The sequence below is a fragment of the Neomonachus schauinslandi genome, chromosome 10 (genome assembly GCF_002201575.2).
Source record: "Neomonachus schauinslandi chromosome 10, ASM220157v2, whole genome shotgun sequence".
NCBI classification, from domain to species: Eukaryota; Metazoa; Chordata; class Mammalia; order Carnivora; family Phocidae; genus Neomonachus; species Neomonachus schauinslandi.
In genome coordinates this window covers 83,658,467-83,681,309 of record NC_058412.1, presented here as the reverse complement: position 1 = coordinate 83,681,309, position 22,843 = coordinate 83,658,467, and the positions used below count along the sequence as shown (strand labels likewise).

General features: G+C 46.0%; 1 protein-coding gene across 5 annotated transcripts in view; it reads right to left on the bottom strand.

Annotated features, from left to right (window-relative positions):
• NCK2 (NCK adaptor protein 2) overlaps window positions 1–22,843 on the bottom strand; it is a 147,729-nt gene that overhangs the window by 105,854 nt on the left and 19,032 nt on the right. For 3 of the 5 annotated variants that reach the window (XM_021680320.2, XM_021680326.2, XM_021680322.2), the window contains exons 2-3: window positions 16,609–16,760; window positions 12,742–12,850 (exon numbers count right to left, since the gene is read on the bottom strand). The exons of 1 other annotated variant lie outside the window; for it this stretch is intronic. The gene's annotated coding sequence lies outside the window, so the exon portion shown is untranslated. Of the gene's footprint in view, window positions 1–7,494; window positions 7,512–12,741; window positions 12,851–16,608; window positions 16,761–22,843 lie in introns of those variants that run through there. One more of the 5 variants, XM_021680325.1, reaches the window with a different exon arrangement.

Sequence of the window (22,843 nt, the reverse complement as noted above, 5' to 3'; positions counted from 1 at the left end):
CACAGATGCCACCACGTTCCCCCCTGAAGTGGCCCGGCGTGGTGATGGTGGCCTGAGTTTACCTGTCATACTGCAGCTGGACAAGCCCCTTCCAGGGACAGGCCAGCACCTCACTAGTGAGCCAAGGCAGAGCCAAGACAGCCACTGAGGAAGCTGGCATTCACGTCCTTTTCCACCTCCCACCGGCATGCATCATGACAGAGCGTGGTGGTGGGGCCCCTGACCCAGTGTGACTGGTGTCCTTATAAGAAGCCAGAGACACAGGGGGGCCACCATGTGATGATGAGGGCAGAGACCGCAGCTCCACAGCTGCAGGCCAAGGAACGCCAAAGCCTGAGGTAACCTGAAGCTCATAAGAGGCAAGGAAGGACTCTCTCCTCCAGGTGTCAGAGGGAGTGCGGCTGCCAACACCTGGACTTCAGACTTCTTGCCTCCAGAACCGTGAAACAATAAACTTCTGTTGCTTTAAGCCACCGAGTCTGTGGTACTAGGAAACAGTCAGTTTCTGGGAACATGGGGGCTATTTCCCAGGCCAGACGGTGGCCACCCTTCCAGCAGGCTCTAGCCTGCACCGTCAACATCCCCACAGCCCCGTGGCCTGGGAGCTGCAGCGGGGAGCCAAACTTGGGATTAAGAACCAAGTGATTTTCTCCTCAACTTTAGCAGTTTGAGGGCTTTTAAAAATGGTTGCAAAGTCATGCACAAAGCAAGAGAAGTCTCTTTTAGAGCATGATCAAAGACATGAAAACACCTCTGATCAGACAAGTACTTGAAGATCTCTGAGGAAAGAAACATATTGCAATAATCACTAGACTCAGTGACCACAAAACAACGCTCTCCAGAACGTACAAGGCTCTGAAGAAATAATAAATTACTTAATCATTTACATAAAATTAAAAAGCTTCGATAGAGAAAAGCCAACAGAAAATCACTCCCAATGGGTATGAGTATGTATTAAAATCCAAATATCAACACTGCCAAAATAATAGTAACATTATCCACACCAACAGTTACTAACACACGTAGTTTTATGCATATAACTGACATAAAGCACACAACATATGGAACACTTACCAAATTACCAAGCACCCGTCAGAAATGATTAGGAGCTGGGGCAAACTCAGTGCATCTTACTAAGTCGTATACTACATTAGGGAATATGGTATAAAAGGGCATCATTATTCGTGATGCCACACTGTGCCCCTTCCGCACCCCCATCTAGCTCCTTCCACCTGTGCAGAGGGGAGACTTTGGTGGGGAGTCGGATGCCCCAGGACATTGCAGACCTCATTTTACTAACTACCTTCCACTGCCCTCATCCTCCATAGGTAGAAAAGTACCTAATGCATGACCGGGGTTCACTGAATTGTAGTAAGATGTTCCTGCAAGGCACAAACCTGGGCTCTTTGTTTCAAAGAGCTTCAGTTGCTCCCTGAAGTGGCCATCAGCATTTCCGAGCACATGCTACATGAAGCAGGGCTAACCAGGCACGAGCTCAAATCTGTGGGGGAGGCTGTGCATCTCCCTGGTTTTGGGAAGGCCTGGTCTTCAAAGCACACACACGCAAGAAAAAAGTTCAGGCAAGTCTCTTTTCTAGTGACAACCTACGAGGCTCCCCAAGGGGATGGGGACCAACCAAGCTCAGGCTAGGTTACAAACGGCCCTTTTGGCATTTCTAAACACCACTCAGAGCATTTTCATTGCTATTGCTGTTCAGTTTTAAATCACTGCATATTTTATTTTTTTTAATTTTTATTTATTTATTTGACAGAGAGAGAAAGAGAGAGAGCACAAGCAGGGGGAGCGGCAGGCAGAGGGAGAGGGAGAATCAGGGTCCCTGCTGAGCAAAGAGCCCGATGTGGGACTCGATCCCAGAACCCTGGGATCATGACCTGAGTCAAAGGCAGATGCTTAACTGGCTGAGCCACCCAGGTGCCCCTAAATCACTGCATATTTTAGAGAAAAGCCCATGGTAAGGCTTGCCATGGCCCTTTTAGAGCTAATTCAGCAGGAGCTAAGACTCAGGCTCGCTGTTTCCCCAGCCGCTTCAGCAGAAAGCCTAGCACATCTCATGCGGATTTTAAAGATTTTATTTATTTTTTTGACAGAGAGAGACACAGCGAGAGAGGTAACATAAGCAGGGGAGTGGGAGAGGGAGAAGCAGGTTTTCTGCTGAGCAGAAAGCCCGATGCGGGGCTTGCCAGGACCCTGGGATCATGACCTGAGCCGAAGGCAGACGCTTAACGACTGAGCCACCCAGGCGCCCCTCATGCGGATTTTAAAACCACCTTTCAGGGGATTTTAAAACCACCTGTTTTACTTTCCAACCAAGTAAAAAGAAAGAAAAGTACTAACGCTAGACACTAGCCCCTAGCAGAATTCAGGAGCAGGGTGATAGGAACATACAACATATGTGGCCAGCATTCAAGTAAGAACTTGTGTGGAACTGAAATTAACTTTCACAGTTAAGAGTGCTGAGTATGTAGGGCGTTTCCCCTCAAGTTCTCAAAAGGCCTTCAGCCCAATCATCACCTGAGGTGGAGGGGCGGAAGGTATGGCACTGGTTTGAAGGGAACACTAGCGGCAAGGAGAAGGCAGATGACCGGCCCCCCACTAGTGATGTGCTGGTCCCCTGTGCCAGAAGGGGAGCCTATCACTAGTACCCAGAACTGTCTGGCCTGTCGGCCAACAATCAGACCAGGAAAGTCATCCTCCCCCTCAAACTATTCAAAACCAGAGGTGGGAGGAGCAAGAAACCACCTAATGAGAGGCTTCCACACTGGGAGAAACCAGACAGCAACTTCTCCGGGTCAGAGGCGGGGCTTACAACCTGCAATCTCTGTGCTGGGGGCTTCTTCTCTTTAAAACCAGTCATGGTTACAGGCTAGCATGTGGCCATCCTTCCCCTCCCTCCCCCCTGCCTTTCTTTTCCTTGGCAAGCACAGAGTGAGGAAGGGGACGGGGAAATTAGGTCTTTGTCCTGGATCCCCTCCCTTGACTTAAGGGACCCAGTGGGCCCCAGGTCATCAGGTCACTGGGACACTGTCAAAGAAATTGGCAGCTCTATGTAGTTAATCTCAATCCAAAGCATTACAGCAAGAAATCAGCAGGGACTAGAATATATGCACACGCAAACACCCAGTGACCCAAATGACATTGCCAGAGTCCTTCTACTTACGCACCCAGATGCCAGCTGGAGAAACAGGCATGGGTACCTGAGAGTTGACAGCTACCACCGTTCACAGACAACTGCAGGGTCATCACATGCCAAGGAACAGGCTTTCAGGCACCACTCTTTATAAACCTTACAACTACCTTAGGAGATAAGTATTACTATTGTTCCCATTTCTCAGATGGGAAAACTGAGGCACAAAGAGCCCTCCAAACCAAAGTCCCACAGTACCAAGTGGAAGGCCACAATCCATGCCAGGGGACCAGATATGTACCACCATGGTGTACTGCCTCTCGGGGTTAAGTGCACGACGGTTCAAAGACAGGCGTACAGGAGAGGCCCAGGAGACCTTCTAGGAAGGAGCCACTAGTTCTAGCTCTGGGGTAATCCGGACGCTCCAAAGGAGAGATGCCATTGCACTCCTGCCACATGCAAGGAGGTAAGCAGTGGGGCCGGTGGGGAGGCAGGCTAAGCACTGGAACAGCATGGGCAAAAGCACAGTGTGTAAAAGTGCATGGCCTTGTTGGAAGTAAACCAGTGTGATTATGTTCATAAAATTTAAAAAGTACTAAATGGTGGCAGATGAAGCAAAGATCTTATTTTTAGGGCCCTTTAATAACACCCAGGAGCCCAGACTTTATCATGAAATGGGGACCCAGAGGCTTCTAAGGAGAAAAGTGAAACAAGTACATCTGTGTATTAGAAAATCAACCCTGCTACCGATAAAAGGTTGATGAGAGGGAGAAAAGTCCAGAAGCAGGAGGATGCGAGGACTGTGGCCAGGTGAGAGAGAAAGGCCTGGTCCGGGCAATGCGAAGAGAGAAGGTCGTTTCAAGGCATGGTGACCACAGGCTACCCTCTGTGACTGTTGGCTCAGTGTAATTATTAATAGCACCCCTTTCCGCTAGCAAAGGTGCCTGGCGCAGCCAGAAATACGGTCACTGTATTCCACACCCGCTTGGGCACAATATACGTACAGTAAGAGGGAGAAGCAGGATTTGAGGATGAACATAAGAATTTCAGCCCAGATACCAGATAAAAATAAGGGTGTGTCTTTTAGATAAATTTACATACATGAAAACCGTATTATGGAAATATGGTGACAGATCTAAATATTTATGACCATCCTGCCCCCACTTGACCTAGATGCTGCGAAACGAAGCTTTTTGCCCTGAAAATTTCACTTTAAAAACTATTCAAATATTCTACAATATTTCTTCTTCTTGATTAATCTCACAATCAGAAATTTTTTTTCTAGTAACAAATGTATGCCTCGTCTCCAGTGCATCCAAAATATTCTTCGTTGAAGTAATGCATACCACGAGAAAAAAACAAAACTAAATAAATGGGAGGAGGAAGAGCTTATGAAGAGGATAGGACTGAATTAAATAATCGAGGAACAGCAAGGTCCAGAGAACTGACTCCGCTGTAAAGCGTGTGGGTGCGTATATGACATTATGTAAGACAGCAGAAGGCAGTCTGATCACACACACCCACGCAGGCCGCGCTATCCCCACACTGCTTTTCTCATGTCAGTTCCTCCTTTTGCGCAGCTAAGAAAGTTAATCCCATCCTCCAGCCTATATGAACTCCACAAAACAAATCTCCTGCTAGGGAGGTACATGTGCACGTCCGGGAGTGTGGGTTTTAAACCACAGACAAACCAAGAGGTCCAATTCAAAAGCCGTATTATTAGTGGAATAAAGCTAGCACTCTTTATACACATCCTCCACCTGTGCCGCACTCAGTGGGTGGGGAACAAGTTCTCTCTTCCCTCCAGGCACCCACGGGTGGGTCCTCTACAGTGTCTGGATTCACAGGGGCTGTATTCTACTCCAGGAAGCCACATTTTGCTGGAACGCTGCAACCTCTCACTTCGCAGGGGGTAAAGAGGGATGCTGCCATACCCTCAGAGATAGAGGACCACAAGGGCAACCGACTTAAAGCATCCCCTTTAATTAAATTAATGCAAAAAGTAAAAGTTCTGAGTGTTGTCTTCTTTGTTCTCTTCAGGAATGAGTCTAAGAAAAAACACATTTTACTAACCACTCCTAGCCCAATTATTCTCGATAATTTCTCAATTTTGATATTCTATGGAAACCACATTTCTGAGTTTCAAAGAATATATTCTTAGAGCAAGTTCATAACACTCTTTTTTAAATAGCCATTAGCCCAATTTATGCACACAACCAGCAGTTCTAAGGGCGTTATTTCTTACCGTCCAAGGAGACCTGAGCAGGGGCTCGAGCAGACGGTGCCCTGGCTACCTGATGTGGCCACAGCGCTGGCATTCCTCTGTGGGAGGCTGCTCACTGGGAGGCGGCCCAGACCAGTGACTTCCCCTCTGCACTCAGTGGCCCTTCTTCCCATCCCCACGCATATATAATAAGGGTAGTCGTGTTCTCCAGGACATCCTCCTCCTCCCTCACGGGGGATGGTCACTGACCTGCTCGGGGTGGGCATCTGACCGACGTGGACCAAAGACGTGCCCCCCTGAGAGGTGGGATACAGAGCGGCGCTTCCGTGAGCCACACAGCCTCCGTGCTGTTGGGGCGACTGTCCCCCCACCCCCACCCCGCAAGCCCCAGGAGAGGTACCGCAAGCCCGCAGGGTGCAGAGAGAGGCAGAGCATAGAGGCAGGGCGGCTCTCCCCTACGTGTCCCCGAAGCCTTGCCGACACCCCTTCGGAAGACACCCCACCCGCAGGACGACTTCCTCTCTTCCTTCAGGGAGCTCCAGAAGGGCTCCGGTACCTGCCACCCTGGCCGCTCCTCTGAGCACGCTGGGGGAAGCCGGGGAGGGGAGCGCCAGATGCAAACACAGAGTGTGGGGGGGCCGCATAAAGGCAGGAGCTTCCTGTTCCTGGCAGAAGGGCAGCAGGGGCTGGACGGATAAGCGAAACCGCTCTGCTGGGATCTGAACCCCGTCAGCATCACCAACGCCAAGCCGCCCCTGGGCAGGGCTGTGCAGGAAAGCCTGCGGTCACTTCCTGCTTGTCAGCGGGGAACAGTCTGTCCGAGGCTTCAAAGCGTGGTTCTGCCCCCCGCCGCCCCCCCCTCGACCGGCGCACCAGAGGGAACCACGGTGCCTCCCCGAGACTGCACGGCAGCACCTGGGTGTGCAGCGCACACGTGGACGGCTGGTAACTTCCCCGCGGTGCAGCTGCGATGGGATCATTTATATTCATTTCTGGTAGCCAAAGCGGGCATGTTCAACTTTTTGTTTTGGTTTCCCTCCTTTTCTGTGAGTATAGTCTGCGTGATGCATGACTGGTGGATTCTCAGTACTCCATTCCTATTGATCCACGCTGAGATGAAACAGCAGCGACCACTCTTTGTCCCCCACATGCCAGGTGGCACCAGGGCAGTTCATTCCACCCACGCTCGGGAGAGTCCCTGTGCCAGATGTGCCCTGGCATCCGGACCACTGCCATCCGGCCATGCTCCCCTCTGGACCACTGAGGCTACATTTCCCAGGCCCTTGCCAGCTGGACTCTGGGTAAGGTTCTGCCAAAGAGGGGCCCTGGTGCAACATTAAAAAGCAGGAGGGGGCACCTGGGTGGTACAGTCAGTCAAGCATCGGACTCCTGATTTCCGCTCGGGTCATGATCGGGGTCCTGGGATCGAGACCCACAGCATCGCAGCATCAGGAATCTGTGCTCAGCAGGCAGTCTGCTCTTGAGAGATTCTCTCTCCCTCTCCGTCTGCACCCCTAACCCCGAGCTCGCTTGCCCTCTCTCTCTCGCTCGCTCGCTCTCTCCCTAAAATAAATAAAAACCTTTTAAAACTAAAAATAATAAAAAAAAAAAAGGCAGGAGGGAAAGGTGAAGACTTGCCCACTCCTACCCCCGCAAGGCAGGAGCAGGGTTCTAGAACAGCATGGCCAATGCATGGCAGCAAGTGGCTGAGGCTCAGGCTGTGCCTTAGCTCCCAGGGCAGGACCAGCAGTTCAGGCTTCCTGCTGGCGTGGGGGGTGACGGTGGGGAGCACCTGCTCCTGGGCTCTGGGGGACTCCCATGTCCTTGTTTTGTTCCTGCAGACCTAGAGCCAGCGCTGGCTCAGTTTCTGATCTTTGGGTAACATGTCCTCCCCCTTTGGCTCCTTCAGCCCTTTATACCCTTTTGTAACCATTCCCTGGACTAGACCTTGTGCATCTAAAATACCTAAGAGGTTTCTATTTTGCTAACGGAGAAGCCCCAAAGAGGGCAGAAAGAACCCCCCAGCCACAGTGAAGCAGAGTCCATCTGAAGAATTACAGCTGGCCAGTGTGACTCTCAGGTGAGTCAAAACAGAAAAAAAGCAAAGGGCGGTGTCACTTCTCACCTGTCACCTGAGGTCTGACTGCTAAAGGTCCCTGCAGCCCGGACAGAGCTGACATCACTCTGCTAACCAGCTGGGCCGCCTGGAGGAGGAACACAGCAAGCTAGCCCACATCAGCCGCTCAAGCAACCAAACCTAGAAGAAAATCCACAAGTTCCTTCTTCTGCTCATGCTCAAAATGTCATAAAGGTCCCCTGCTGGGCCAGGGGGACAACCCAGGACTTGTGCAGTGCAGCTGCCCTCCATGGGTGGGCAGGCAAGGCATAGGAAGCAGCCCTGACCACAGCTGGGCGACCCCTTACCAGCCAGCCAGAAGGCCCACCTGTCATATGCCTGGTGACAGAGGGCTCTGAAACCCTCCCCTCAACTTTCTTTGGCTGCTTCCAGATGATACGGAAATTTCAAGATATTTGGAACACTTCGAGAAGTGAGGGACAAAAGGCAGGTAACTGAATTGCTACAGAAAATCCAGGAGGTACGATGATTATAGCTGGAATGAAAGTTGGGGGTCTTCCACCCTGCCCCCGGGACATGAAAGGGAAGTAGGAGCAGCTGGTGACATAGACGGCAGAGCAGACCTCTGGGATTCCCTGGGGAGGATCTGAGGGCCATGGGTGGCCCTTCCACACCCACTTCTCCCCAGAGGTGGACCACAGTAAGGGACATACATGGTGCTATGCCAAATTAGGCTAAACCAAAAATACGATGGGTGCATTTTCTTCCAATTACTCCCTAGGTAGAAGTCATTCACTCCCTAAGCAACTGATGGTCAACAATTAGGCCTTCTGCTAGATTTTGGGCTTTTTTATAACCACAAAACCAAAAGGGAACTTTGACAACCAGTTATTCCAACCCTCTCATTTACAGATGAAGAAATTATGAGCATGATCAGTGAATAAAAGAAAAAATCCACATTGAAAGAATCCAAGTGAACCAATGTAGCTCCTGAAACTTACACACAGGGAGGCGTGGTGCTCTTGGTTAAGTGAACCAGGCAGCAAGGTCAAGAAGGAAAAAAACCCTAAGTTTCAAAAGGGTATAATTAGCTGGATTATTCTTCACTTAAAGGTAGCATGAGACAGCTCCTTTATCTACAGCAGAAACTACTGAGGTCCAACCATAAACTCATAAATAATGTTTAAAACCCAAAGGAGACAAGAAAGAACCTACATATAAAGGTTCAATAGCGACAACTGAGAAAAATAAGCAAGTTGAATGAAAAGCAAGTTAGAACACACCAATTTGAAGTTAAATTTAAACATTACATTCCGGTTAAAAATAATCCCAAGAAATAACATGTATCTGGAATTCACTTTACGGGCCTCTAGTGGGGAGCATAGGAGAGGGAAGTGAGTGAAGCAAAGATGAAATAAGATGGGCCCTGAGCTGCTGAAGCTGAGTGATGTGCTACACATTCTCTGTGCTTCATAATTTCCCAATTTAACATCCGCATAAAACTAGCAAATTCTCACCAAACATGCACCCTTGTGTCACGCACAGTGCAAATTACTTAGCATGGGACTGGCATATCAACGCCACTCCTAATGCATGTCACTTATTATTACTTCTTACAAAATAAAGTTAAGCCAAAATCAGATCACAAGGTATTCAGATGACATGACTTTACTTAATTTCTAAATAAATCAACCTGGTAATGATTTCTGAAAGCACTTTTTTCAATTATACATCATGAATGACTTCTTAAGCTAGATTTCATTAGATAAACATATAATTCAAAAGAAAGGTTGCTTTATAGATGATCTATATTAATCAGTGTCCCACAGATGCCTCCCACAAGCTTCTAAGTAAATGTGAGTTAAAACTGAGTCTGTCTGTGGACCCAGATTTTCATGATTCCCAGGCCCCAGACAAATTGAGACACACTCCCACCTTGCCCATGACGGAGGACGGGCCCTGCAGTCGAGTCAGTAACTGTGTGCTACCCTGGCCACAGCTGACCAGACCAGCAGTGGACACCTGCCCTAACAGACAAGTGAATGGGCTCCAGCACCCACAATCACTGCTTCAGGGACCTCTGCACACCATGACACAGAAAGGACCCCTATACCCTTCACAGGTCCACCACCAAATTCTTACATCGATTCTTCAATGCTTCAATTTTATTTTTGCTCAAACAGAAAAGAGTGAGCATCAGTCAGACCACCATCACGTCAGGCAGAGTAAGGACCTGCTTCGAGGAGGCAGAGGTCCTGGGAGTGAAGAGAACTCAGGTACCTAAAACATCCCTCCCTAAGGCACCTCTCCCACCAGCCAGATTTCCTGATGCGCATTTCACTAGGTGTCTCTGGTATTTTTCTTATGATCCAAATTTTTTCTTTTAAGCAAAATAAATCAGTTACACAAATGATTACTACTCAAAGGAGGACAGAAGAGCAAAGCAAAAGGTCACACTACTGTCACTCTCCCACTGGACACATGTTCCTGGGAGCAGGGGCTGGGGCCCACCTCTTCCGGGCAGGATCACCAGGGCCTAAAGCGCCGCCTGACACCGAGTAAGCAAATAGTTGTTGAGTGGGTGACTGACACCTGAAGTCTTTCAAGGAAAAGATACCCACACACTGGAAGCTACAGCATTTAAGTAAGGAACCATGATGTGCCAAAGGAACGCCACCGTGGTCTGAATGATTGTGTTCTACCCCAAATTCTTACCGTGAAATCCTAACCCTCAAGGAGATGGTATCAGGAGGAAGGGCCTTGGGGAGGGGAACAGGTCATGAGGGAGGAGCCCCCATGAGTGGGATTAGTCTCCTTATAGAGAGACCCTGCAGAGCACCTCTGCCCCTTCCACCACGTGAGGATCCGAGAAGTCTGCAACCCAGAAGAGGGCCCTTGCCTGACCAACCCTGATGGCACCCTGACCTTAGACTTGCAGCCTCCAGTACTGTGAGCCACAAATGCCTGCTGTTTAGAAGCCACCCAGTCACAGGTATTATGGGATGGCAGACTAAACAAACTCACATTATGGCCGTGGTCCTGGGGATGATTCTAGGAGAGATTTTAAGTATGAAGTGGCACAGATTACATACACCACAGGAGTCTTTCTAATGACCTTGAAGTTACCTGTTCAGCAGGTTACACATACGTTGTACACGGTCACAAACAACACGAGAAGCAAGGGGGTGTTCCAGGGAAGAAGTGGCACAAGCAAGACAGGATGGAACCCGCACGTTCACTGGACAGGGAGAAAGGTCTGCCTAGAGCCGGTGGCTGGAAGCCGAAGGACAAGGGGCTTACACTGCCAAAAGACACAAGGAACTGCTGCATTCAGTGGCAGGGAAATGACAATGACAGTCCTTGGCTTCATCTGGGAGGACAGCGGAGGGGACGTGGCAGGACCAGGAGACCAGGTACAGGGAGGGACACCGACTCCAACACGACACTCAGCTGCACCCACTGTGTAAGCCGAATGGGGAGAAACGGCCACTTCCAGAAAGAAGCACTCAGGAAACAAAACTCTAGCAGGAACTTGGAATGCCTCAAACTCCCTGAAATCAGGGGCAACACTGCGTTGCTGTTTTCTTTCCCTGTCCTCTACAGTGAGGACCCAATGCTCAGCATCAGTGACACTTAAGCCCTGGCCATGTGTCAAAACTTGAGGCTGGCCCCAAGCTGGGGTAGTGGCGGGGGGATGGAGGCGGAGCAGAACCAGAGATCCAGGCACTTCCGGAGAATCTGAGACTAGGCCAGCTGCCTAAAGAGGGGATTGAAGGCATCCAGGATGATGCCCACAGCCACCGGGAAGGAAGAAAGGTACGCTTCCCTTTTCCTCAGCCTTCCCCTCACTAAACACAGGCAGATGCATAGGATGTTTAGTGCTGCTCATTCCCAGGGGTTGGAAGATTCTCTCTGGGGACTAAATAAGCAAGCTGAGTATTTGAGCTGAGCCTTGAGAAAGTGAAAATCAACAGTCCAAATCCACGGTCCTCAAACTCAGGGCCAGAAAGGTCAAGAGTTCCCAAGAGGCTCAGAGAGGCCGTTTGGGAAGATCCTGATAAGAGACTGCTCTCAACTCTCCACTACCCTTGAGACCATCGGCCTCACGTAGGACAAGACTCCCTGCCCTCTGCGCCACAGGCAGCTTGGCAGACAGGGGGCAGCTTACAGGCTGTAGTTCCCGAAGCCTTCAAGCGGAAAAGCTCTAGGACCCTTCTCCAACACCTCATCTTTGCAGGGTGGCAGGGAGGGGATGGAAAATTAGGCCCTCCAACTGACCTGGGAGGGAGAAAGTCAGCCTGAGAAAGCTTCTGGGAACAGCTGTGGGGAAAAATACAGATCTGAGTGACAGGCAGGCCTGACAAAGGAGAGGAGGCTCTGATGCCAGAAGGGTTTTTAATTCAGACAGAAGAAAATAAGAAACAGTGGCAAGGAGTGTTCTGCCAAGGTACATGCTTTTTCTAAAAAGGTTTATGAAGTCAAAGCCAATCTCAAAGCTGTTTCTGAATGAGTCTCCCCCAAATTCATCTGCTGAAACCCTAACCCCCAGTCATGGTATTTAGAGGTGATTATAGGTCTATAGGAGGTCATGAGGGAGGGGCCCCAGGCTGGGATAAATGCCCTCATCAGAAGAGGAACAGACCAGAGCCCCTTCTCGCTCCACCTCTCGAGGACACTGAGAGAAGGTAGTGTCCCCAACCCAGAGAGCAGACCCTCTCCAGACACTGCATCAGCCAGTACCTTGATCTTGAATGCCCAGCCTCCACAACCGTGAAAAACAAACATCTGTTTTTTAAACCACTCGGTCGAAGGTATTTACTCTAGAGCCGCTCAAGCTAAGACAGCCTCTATTTAAGAAACACTGGCATTAAAAAATATTATCCTCTAGTGAGAAGAAAAGAACATAGTTTTCACTTAAGCCATAATACGATGAGAAAGAACAGGAAACCACTCTTGAAAGATCTGTCCAAAATATAACTTAGATTCATGTTTCCTACTGTAAAGTCAGAATGAAAAATATGAAAGGGCAGAAATGATGATATTAACATCAGGACTATCAACAATGAAAACTGAAATTATAAACAATTTAAAAAACGACTTAATGTAACATAGCTTACTTCCCCAAAATGACTTTCTGGAATATCTGAAATATTTAAAGAGGCTAAAAATACTTTTTCAAAAATAATTTTCTTGACCTGTTAAAATAAAGATGTCTGAATGAAAATTAATAAAAATACCCCAGACTACTAACTATCAAGGTCCACATCCTAGGCAAGATAGCTTTCTAGGACTTACCACATGAATCCATCTCTGAATCATGACCTCATCATTTTACAGACAATGGCCTATGTTTCTGGAGCGCATCTACAACCCCTTAGAAATGACATCCTGTAGCCTTCTATTCCTAAAAAAAAAAAAATTATTTTACATGTGATCATTTGTGGTCACCCACACACCATACAGTAAGCTGCAGCACTCAGTTATAGAAAAGCACAGTATCCTATCTCTGATACCTCTTATCACATATGCCTCAGAAAGATAAAAGCCAGATGCAAACACCACCCTTTAATAAGATCTTTAACATCAGATAGAGCTACTGACCCTGCTTTTAACTTCCAGACACACTAAAAGAAATTTTATTCATGTCCTTGAAGTTTAAAGAATTTTGAGAAACCCATGTCCAAAATATTACATTTTTAAAAAAAAATCTGATTCTTAGAAACTCCTTTAGCAACCACGCCCCACTTACACAGCTCCCAGACATTCTCTGCCACCATCCCTTTCTTCCTGCAAGATACCTTTTCTTTACTTGTTAGTGCTTTACACGATGTAATGAAACAAATGCAAAAATACTTAGATAATGTGATGTGTAGGGCACTGTTCTCAGTGTTTTTGCATATTTTAATCTTCATAACAGCCCATTTTCCAGTGAAAGCTACTGAGGCACCAAGAGGGGAGGTAACCCGCCCAAGTCCCAGTCCTAGTGATGGACCAAGATCTGCCCCCACCCCTCTGGTTCCCGAACCCTGGCTTTAAAATTGCACGAGCAAGCTGAACAGTAAACATTAAGAATACAGACACATCATGCAAGCAAGGGAGACCAAAAACTACATGAGGAATAAAAATCTTAGTTTTTCTCTGGTCTTCCTCCCAAACCAGCTTTATCGGTAACGTCTGGATGCTCACGTGCCATGGAGGTGCCTGGACAGTCTGACTCCTCGGAGAGGGAGCTGCATGGACAGGCAGGCCTTCTCGGCCAGATCTGTCTACTTTACCCTGTGGTTCCACATGGCAGCAGGTGGGGTGGTGGCTTCACCCCCACATCCCACTTCTTAGAAAACCTGCACCCTAGACGCCTCTTTGCTACAGTGGAGTTATTCTTCTGTAAGTTATTGTAAGTAGAGTCACCATTTTGTGCTACATTTAATCAGTTTGGATCTCTAAACTTCCCTAGAAATGTTACTGTATCTTTCCTACATTTGCTTCCTGAGAACCAAGAACCGGGGGAGTTAGCAGCACAGTCATGATTAGTCAAGAGAGGGTAGAGAAGAATGTAAAATAAGAATGCATCAGCTGTTTTAGAGAGGAGGAGTGTTCTTAAATAGGGCACAGCCAGCTGGGGAGGAAGAAGGGAGGGAAGGCATTCTAGGGCTGTCCTGGTGTGGTATAATAAAAAATATATTCGGTCTTGCTCTGTGGTTTCTGGCACAGAGCTCCCAGAACCCCTGGAATTTCCGGAGTGATAGGGAGGTCTTGTTATTCAGACCAGCCCCTTAAGACCATGCCCAAGTTTATGCTAATGAAGTGACTCAGGGCTAGCCCCAGCTAGCTTCAGGATGGGTGCTGGCCACAGAAAGACCAACCTACAGGATTAAAAGGGTGGGAACTTTCAGCGCCAGCCCCCAACAACCAAGGGAGTGGGGCTAGACACTGGGTTATAAAAACTCTAGAACAACAAGATTCAGGGAACTCCAGGGTTGGGGAACACACTGATGTGCTAGGAGGGTGGCAGGTCTGGAGAAGGTATCCAGGCTCTGTACCTCCCCCAGGCCATACCTTTCCCTATACACCTCTGCCATCTGGCTGCTCCTGCATCCTTTGTAATAAACCATTGATAGGAAATTCTGTGAGTCCTTGCAGCAAATTATTAAACCTATTGAGGGGGTCATGGGAACCCCCAATTTTCAGCCAGTCGGTCAGAAGGATGGGAGGGCCAGAACCTTAAACTGGCATCTGAAGCGAGAGGGAGCCTTACACGGTCTGCGCTAACTCCAAGGAGCTGGTGTCAGAATTGAACTGAATTAAAGGATGCCCAGCTGGTATCAGAGAAGCAGAGAGCTGTGCGGTTCAGTAGCCCCTAGCCACATGTGGCTGCTGAGCACTCACGATACAGTCAAGTCCATCTGCGTCCTGCTATAAGGGTAAAACACACTGGATTCCACAGACTTACGCAAAAAAGAAAGAAGAAAAAAAATTAAAAATCAAACATCTCATTAGTGATTTTTTTTAAGATTTTTATTTATTTATTTGAGAAAAAGAGAGCGAGAAAGGGAGAGATAGAGCAGGAGCAGAGGGAAGGGGCAGAGGGAGAGGGAGAAGCAGACTCCCCGCTGAGCAAGGAACCTGAAGTGGGACTCAATCCCAGGACCCTGGGATCACGACCTGAGCCAAAGGCCGACGTTTAACAGACTGAGCTACCCAGGTGCTCCAGCATTAGTGATTTTTTATACTGATTGTAAGTTGAAATGAAATTGAACTAAATAAAATACATTACTAAAATTAATTTAATCTATTTCTTCCTACTTTTTCAATGGGATTAACTAGGAAATTTCAAGTTACAGATTTAGCTCACATTGGTGGCTTGCATGATAGTCTATGGAATGGAGCTATTTTAAATGCTTTCATTTCTAAACACGTAGGGGCTGAAAGCCACTTTTCATCTGGAATTTTCACCTGCAAAGAAAGCAACTACCTGAGGATGGGAGAGCGGGATGTGAGTAATCAAGGGGAGAAGGAATTAATATTCATCACGTGCTTCATTTGTGCCAGGAACCACCCAGTACCTGGCACAATTTCACCCTAAATCCCCTGGATGATGAGAATCCTCTTCCTATCAGAGAAAAAAGCACCAAACCTTGCTTGCACCAACGAAGTCACAGAGCAAGGACTCCGACTGCACCCCCCTTCCTTCCTGCACAGCAGGGTTGGCAGACTTTTTCTGGAAAAGGACCAGATAATTATTTCAGGCTTTGCAAGCCATACAGTCACTGCTGTAATGACTCAACTCTGTCTTGTATCATGAAGGCAACCACAGACCATATGTAAATAAAAGGGGCCTGGCTGTGTTCTAATAAAACCGGCATCCCAAAAACAGACAGGCAGCCGGATCTGGCCCAGAGGCCAACCCCTGTTCTACACAGTTAAAAACAAGACAACGGGTCCAAAATGGAGTTGCTTACACTAAGACTGGTGTCACCAAACTGAGACTTAACAGTTTCCACTCTCCCAAAAATGGTATCTTAAACCAGTCAGTGAGGAATTGTCTACAAAGTACTACTTGGGTAATCTGCCTGACAGCACCCCCCACCCCTGCCCCAGCCATCCCCTAAAGGAAAGTGACCTTGTCATGACCTACCGACTTGCTTTTTTGTCTAGTAAAACTTCCTTATTCCCATTCCCTCCCACCTACAAAAGCCTTTCATTTTGTATAGCTTCTCAGAGCTCCTTTCTGTCTGCTAAATGGGATGCTGCCCAATTCACGAATCGCTGAATAAAGCAAACAAAATCTTTTCACTTTACTCAGTTGAGTTTTGTTTTTTAAGTCTGGTGGCAGTGGCAGGATGCAAGAGACTTCTGACGCCTTCAGGGATGGGAAACATAGGCCAACCCTTTGAGTTGTCTGTCTTGCCATTTCCAAGGTCCTCTCAGATGTGAGCTCCACTCATGCCGAGCTCCCGATCTAACTGGCTCTCTAGCCCAGGGCTGACAGGTCAGTCTACACTGACACAAGGCCCTACCAGAGCACCAGTCCTTAGTTAGCCCTTGATTAGTCCCCTGGTTGGTCCATGGTCCCAGTCCAGGACTTAGCAGATCGGCCTGAGCTGGCAGATGGTTTCCCCTGAAACCCAAATCCCTAGCCCCTGGTTAGTCCCTAGACCCCACCTGTTGGAGTCTGCTGGTTTGGTCCATAGTTCCATGTTGGGAGCTGCTGGTGCTGCATACCTAAGGCCTTCTCTCGGCCAGTCCACAATACCATCTCTTTGGTTACTGCCGGTGTCCACAGCTGTTTCCTCGGTTACCGTTGGTCTCTCTTACTGTGCACATGAGGTAAAGGAATAATAGATCCATAGTTAACGGGAATCTCAGAAGCCAAAGCTGCAAAATCGGTGGGCACGGCAGGCCAAGCACTGAAAAGCTCTTGGAACGCTCGTGCGAGGATAAGCTGGTCACAACATGGGTTAGATGGACACTAGGTCACCTGCCAACCTCAAGAAAATCTCCATGCAATGAGGGACAATGTAAAGCACCACCTAATCCCCAACCCAGTGGCACATCCCTCTTAGGTATTAGTTTGGCTCCGAGGGACCCGAGGCTTAGCTAAGAAATGGGATCCTCTAGTTCCAAAGACTTGAGCATGCCAACTTCTGGTAAACCCGCTTGTTTTATATCTAAACTGTGGTCTTGGAAGCTGTAGATATCTACAAAAAATGACAAAATCTCATGAAGACAAGACAGAATGGCAATGGCCGTCATGGAGAACGTTCCAACTAGACAACATCATTCATTTAAGAAATGCACTTGAAAGCAAGGGTTCCCAAATCAAACAGATTGGGACACCTATTTTAACTGGCATGCGGAAGCCTCCAAAAGTCCTCAAGACTCCAAAACTGCTTCACTGAAAGATTCTTTACAAAAGGTTAATAAAAAATTAAAGACACAAGAGGCACCCAAACAAAAGCCGAAGATAGGACTACTGCTCCCCTCTATCCTCCTTTATCTGAATACTCAGTCTGCCAATCCCCTGCCTGAACTGCCTTTCCACTCTGCAGAGACTACACAACTGTAATCAAAAGTCGGCCAAACTAGTGGCCTTACGGACACCCCCATTTCTATCCTTGCAGACCCTTCATATGGGCTCCTCCCAGGGTCTGAGGGATTCTCTGGTAAATTCCCACCAGTCATTCCCTTAAACAGCCAAGGGGAAACTAAAATTGAAATTAATGGAAATCCTTTCCAAATTCTGGTCGATACTGGAGCAACACTCTACTTGAAACCCTACCCTGGAGTCTCTAGCTGGGACTGTGGGAAAACTGGCAGAAGTCGGCGAAGGGCGGCTTGTGTGTCTTCTTGTACATCTCATTTTGTGTCCTGAGAATTGTCTAAGTCTTCTTCCTATTGCTATCCGGAGTTGGGGAGGGAACAGGGCGCAGTAGTATCCTTGGCACCCTCCCTGGTAATGCCTTGTGCGTCCAAGGGCAGGGAGGGATAGTTCAGTACTGTCAGGAATATTTACTGTTTTTCCCAGCTGAAACCTGACAAGGTATTTGAAAGGATCTTTTTTAGCTCTGTGGTCAGTTGGCCAAATTGGAAGCTGATATTCAGAACTTAATAGTAACTGTTTTTAGGGCCCCTCCCCTCAGCTAAAAGTACTCAGAGGGAAAGGAAAACATTCTGAAGACAAAACTCTAAATCTAGAACATAGGAATCTTTTGATTTCCATCTTAGTTGAATATCTTCTCCCAGAGACAAAGACACAAAATGAAGATGAGGTAGTTGGACGGGAGGGTCAGCCCTTTTGAAATCATTTTAGATCACAACCCAATTCCTTGAGGTATTAAAAACAGCTGCCTTTGTCTCACAAACTGAGCCTTTACAAGAAGAGAAATGCATCTCTGGAAGCAATTCAAAGCCCACCTATCCTTTTAACCAATCCCCAAATCTCACCCATTCATCTTAAAAGGCTCACAGGTACCATGAAATACGGAATTTAGGAAACAGAAGTCCCAGAGGAAGGAACCTGCATTCTCTCCCTGTGGTTTTGAGATGTAAATGTTCTACCTGGTCTCTCTAGGAAGTGAGGTACTTCTTATCAGAGGGAGAAAAAAAGTTGGGGCAGGATATTTGGAAAGAAGGCAAATGAAAAATCTTGAAAGTCTTCTCCACAAATATTGGTAAAAAGTTTAAACCATCAGAATGGGTAACCTTAACTTATCCCATCTTCTAGAAACACAATTAGATTCCAACTGTTCTTTTAGAAACTAGAGAGTTTTGCATTATTGCACCCATCTTATGGTTAAAATTTTATTTTTTATTTTATTTTTTTAAAGATTTTATTTATTTATTTGACAGAGAGAGAGAGAGCAAGCACAAGCAGGAGGAGCAGCAGAGGGAGAGGGAGAAGCAGACTCCCCACTGAGCAGAGTCCAATGCGGGACTTGATCCCAGAACCCTGGGATCATGACCTGAGCTGAAGGTAGAAGCTTAACCGACTGAGCCACCCAGGCACCCCATATGGTTAAAATTTTAAAACAACAGCTGTAAGGTCTGTGTTTGTATGTATGTATGTTTATGTATGTCTAATATGTATGCTGTAGATGTGTGATATTTTTCTACCTCTGGATGGTATTACCAAAATTATTTTTTTTTTTTAAAAAAAAAAGGTCTACTTAATTAGTTTAAATAAAAACATGCATTTACCAAATTAAGTTTCTAGACTCTCAGAAATATAAAAACTAACCCAAATATTTTTCAGGTTTGCCTGATCTAGGATAGTCTTCAGTTAAAAAAAAAAAAAAAAAGCACAAGTTTAAAGTTTGTTGGTTTAATTAAAACAGGCATGTATTTAGAGCTACCAGCATTAAATATAATACTTCTATTCTGCCTGCATTTTCCACTCAAACAGATTTACCTTATCTCTGTTACAAAGTTTGTCAGCAAGAAAAATATCTTAATAGATAACTTTGTTTAATGTCTGCAAAATTTTCATGAGTAATTTAAATATGTTAAAAACAAGTGATTTAGATAGACATTAAGTAGGATAAAAGTTTTTAGGTGAACTTTTTAGCCATGATTATGTTTTACGGTGTGTCTACTTAAATAGTTTCCCCAAATATTTTTGATAACTTGAAACTTTGGAGTTTTGCTATGTTAAGTTAAATGATGTATAGTCATTGAATATCTACTAGATCATTTTCAAATAAGATAAAATAATGAACATTAATTATTGAACACAGGTTTATCTAATCCTACTTTTGGTTTATTATAGAGAAACTTAAGATATGCGGGTAGATTAGTAAACATGTTCCACACAACACGGAGAAATTTACTAGGAGAAAGAATACATTTCTTCAAGTTATGAAATGTATTTATGAGTTTGCTGATCCACAGAATGCTAGTGTAAGAGACAGTCCATGATTGCTTACTTCTTAGTTTTCACTAGGAAATAAGCACTCTGGGCATTAAGAATTCTAGTCAACAGAAGTACCTGAAACTTCTTATAAATAACAAGAGTGAAGGGAAACAACTATGTATTGAGTAGACAAGGAGAGTAAAATGACTAGTTGTTCCAGAATGATAAAAAAAAACATATATATAAAACAAAATCTGAACCGATATAAACACAGTTGTAGGTTTGTGGAAAAGGAATCTCATAGAGGGAATTTTACAAGTGGTCAAGTGGGCTAAGATTGGAATGGATTTACTTAAGTTTTTCTAATGAGTTTTAATAGCAAGAGTACACTGGTACAAAATTAGAATTTGATTTTCTTCCTGATAAAAGGACAGTGTTCTCTTGGACCTTTAGTATGCTTTAGATCTGAGATGGTGAAAGTTTCCTTATCTTTTAAGTAATCTGCCTAGGCAGCAAAGATTTTGTGTTTTAACCAAAATAACTTCCTGTGCATCACACTGTCTTCATCAGCTCTTGGGTTACTTAAGAAAACCCAATCTTCTCAATCCTAAAAGAGCTAAATTTTGTTCACAACTTTGTAACCATCTGCATTTGCCTTTAACAGCATCTTCTGTTGTCATTTTGGTTAAACAGATAATGAAGTATTATATCATAATGATCTATGATCCTATTTAGTCAAATGTTCAAACCGCTTGACGTTTTGACAACTTCCTAAAATCAAATTCTAAATGGGGGCTTTTTCCACCTTAAAGTAACTCTGAGATTTCCCAGAGGGCTCCTGGAAAATCTCAAAGGATTTGTCTCTCACCTGGGTAAAATATTAAACTAATTAGGTTTATCTGCTGTTAAGTTACATGGGAAGCATTCTCAAGAGATGCTAAACCTCCTTAGCTTATACTTGTATGGACGCAGGTTCTGAATATAAGTGTTCTAGAAAATGTATGAAATTCCTAGAAATCTGATATGTCTCAGTATAATGTTATCAGTCATAATTGCAATTATTATCTTAAAATGTTGTATATTGCACAAATGATCAAATTTCCTTGTCATCTCCATTACGAAGAATCCTAACAATGATCATCTTTAAGTCTTTGACATTTACAGACAACTACTGTTTTACTCTGATGCTTTTGCAGAAGTGAGAATCATAAAAAGGACCCTACCAGGAACTCCTGATCACTGACACCACTGCCAAATTATAAGGTGTGAAACTTGGGTGCATATTTCACAGCTGAAGGCAGGTACACCTGACATCTGGTCCTGTGCAAATGCTGGAGACCTCAAAATCAAACTGGCTAAGAAGAGAAGCAGCCAACATCAAGGCAGACTGCTTCCACCCAAGACACCAGATCAAGAGTGTTTCTCTCTATTCCTCCTTCCCTCTCTGACCATCTTTTTCCAATTTTTATAATACGAAGGCCTTTATGATTCATTTGCCCATATTTTGATCTGCTCTGGTCTGAAAGATTGTTAATACACTTGGGCCACTGCAAACAGGGATAATCCAATCTCCAAACTACTAGTCGATGGGCCACAATGCTGACGGTCCTGTAGTTCTGTCCATCACACACTTTTCCCCGATTGACAAATGCCTCGGCTTCTCTGGAACTAAGCCCCCATCTCTATTAAGTCAGGCTCCCTAACCCTGGGTATCTATTTCCCTGCCTCAGTTTAACAACCCCAAAGCCAGGGAACCTTGTGTCCAGGCCTTGTACCAAGAAAGGGACACAAGGCAACGGAAACCAGAATAAAACTGTGTGGCCACAGACCACTACCTTTTACTGGTCTCCATGGCTGTCACCTTCCCAGCCCTGAGTCATGGACTCATGCAGGAATTACCAGGGGGTACCCATAACTCCAAGATAGCTTCCTTTGGTAGATCACTGTTCCCCTGGCTACCAGTAAGTGCAAATGAGGCTATTATCAGAACCTCACCTTTTAACTCTTGAAGGTACTGCAGAATCCACCAGCTGCCAACAAAAATTCCCGGCCTCTCTGGCCAAAGTTGTTCTTGGTATTAGGATAGCCCTTGATTATTGTTTTAGTCTGTGCTGTAGTCCATGCCACTTGCTGTACTGACTGACACTTCTGGGGAAGCCATATAAGATCAGTGTACCAAGCCAGCTGGCTTCAGAAAGTGACTCCTTCAATGGGATTTGATCTTGATTGGTATGGGTCTTAGGGACCATGGCTCTGAGGTCCTCCAGACATTGGGAATTATCCTACTTATAATAATCACAGGGGTGTCTGGATGGTGCAGTCGGTTAAGCACCAACTCTTGTTTTCAGCTTGGGTCACGATCCCGGGTCCTGGGATCAACGCCCACGAACAGCTCAGTTCTTAGCAGGGAGTCTGCTTGGGATTCTCTCTCTCCCTCTGTCCCTTCCACCCACCCCTGTGCATGCGCTCGCTCTCTCTCTCTCCAATAGATAAAAAAATCATTCAAAATAATCATCATAATCTTCCTGGTGCACTGTACTCTCTCACAAGCGTTAAATGCATGTTCATGTTCACAGCCGCTAAGCACCAAGCAAATAATCGCACTGAGAATGGAACATCAGAAAGGAATGAAGAGAGTGACTGACTTAAAGAATGTGAACCTGAAGTCATGACTTGTGAATACCACACACAGAGTCAGCAAAAAAGACACCATCACCTGTGAATATCGACAGAGATTCGGCAAAACTCAACTTCCAAGTGGTGGCTGTGAGTAGTGCTAATGCCTTAAATTTTGATCACATCTCTCAGGTTAGAGTCTGACCAAAAGAGGGGAATTGTTAAAAATAAAAAATAATAAAAATAATAAAAATTAAAAAAAAAAAAAAAACAGGCCCATGTCACCAAACTTCAGTTTCCATGCTCCCAGAAATGGAATCTTAAGCCAGTCAATGAAGAATCACCTCATCAGCACTAATTCAGTAATTTGCCTGATAGACCCCTGCCATCCCCTAAAGGAAAGTGACCTTGTCACGACCAATCTGCTTTTCT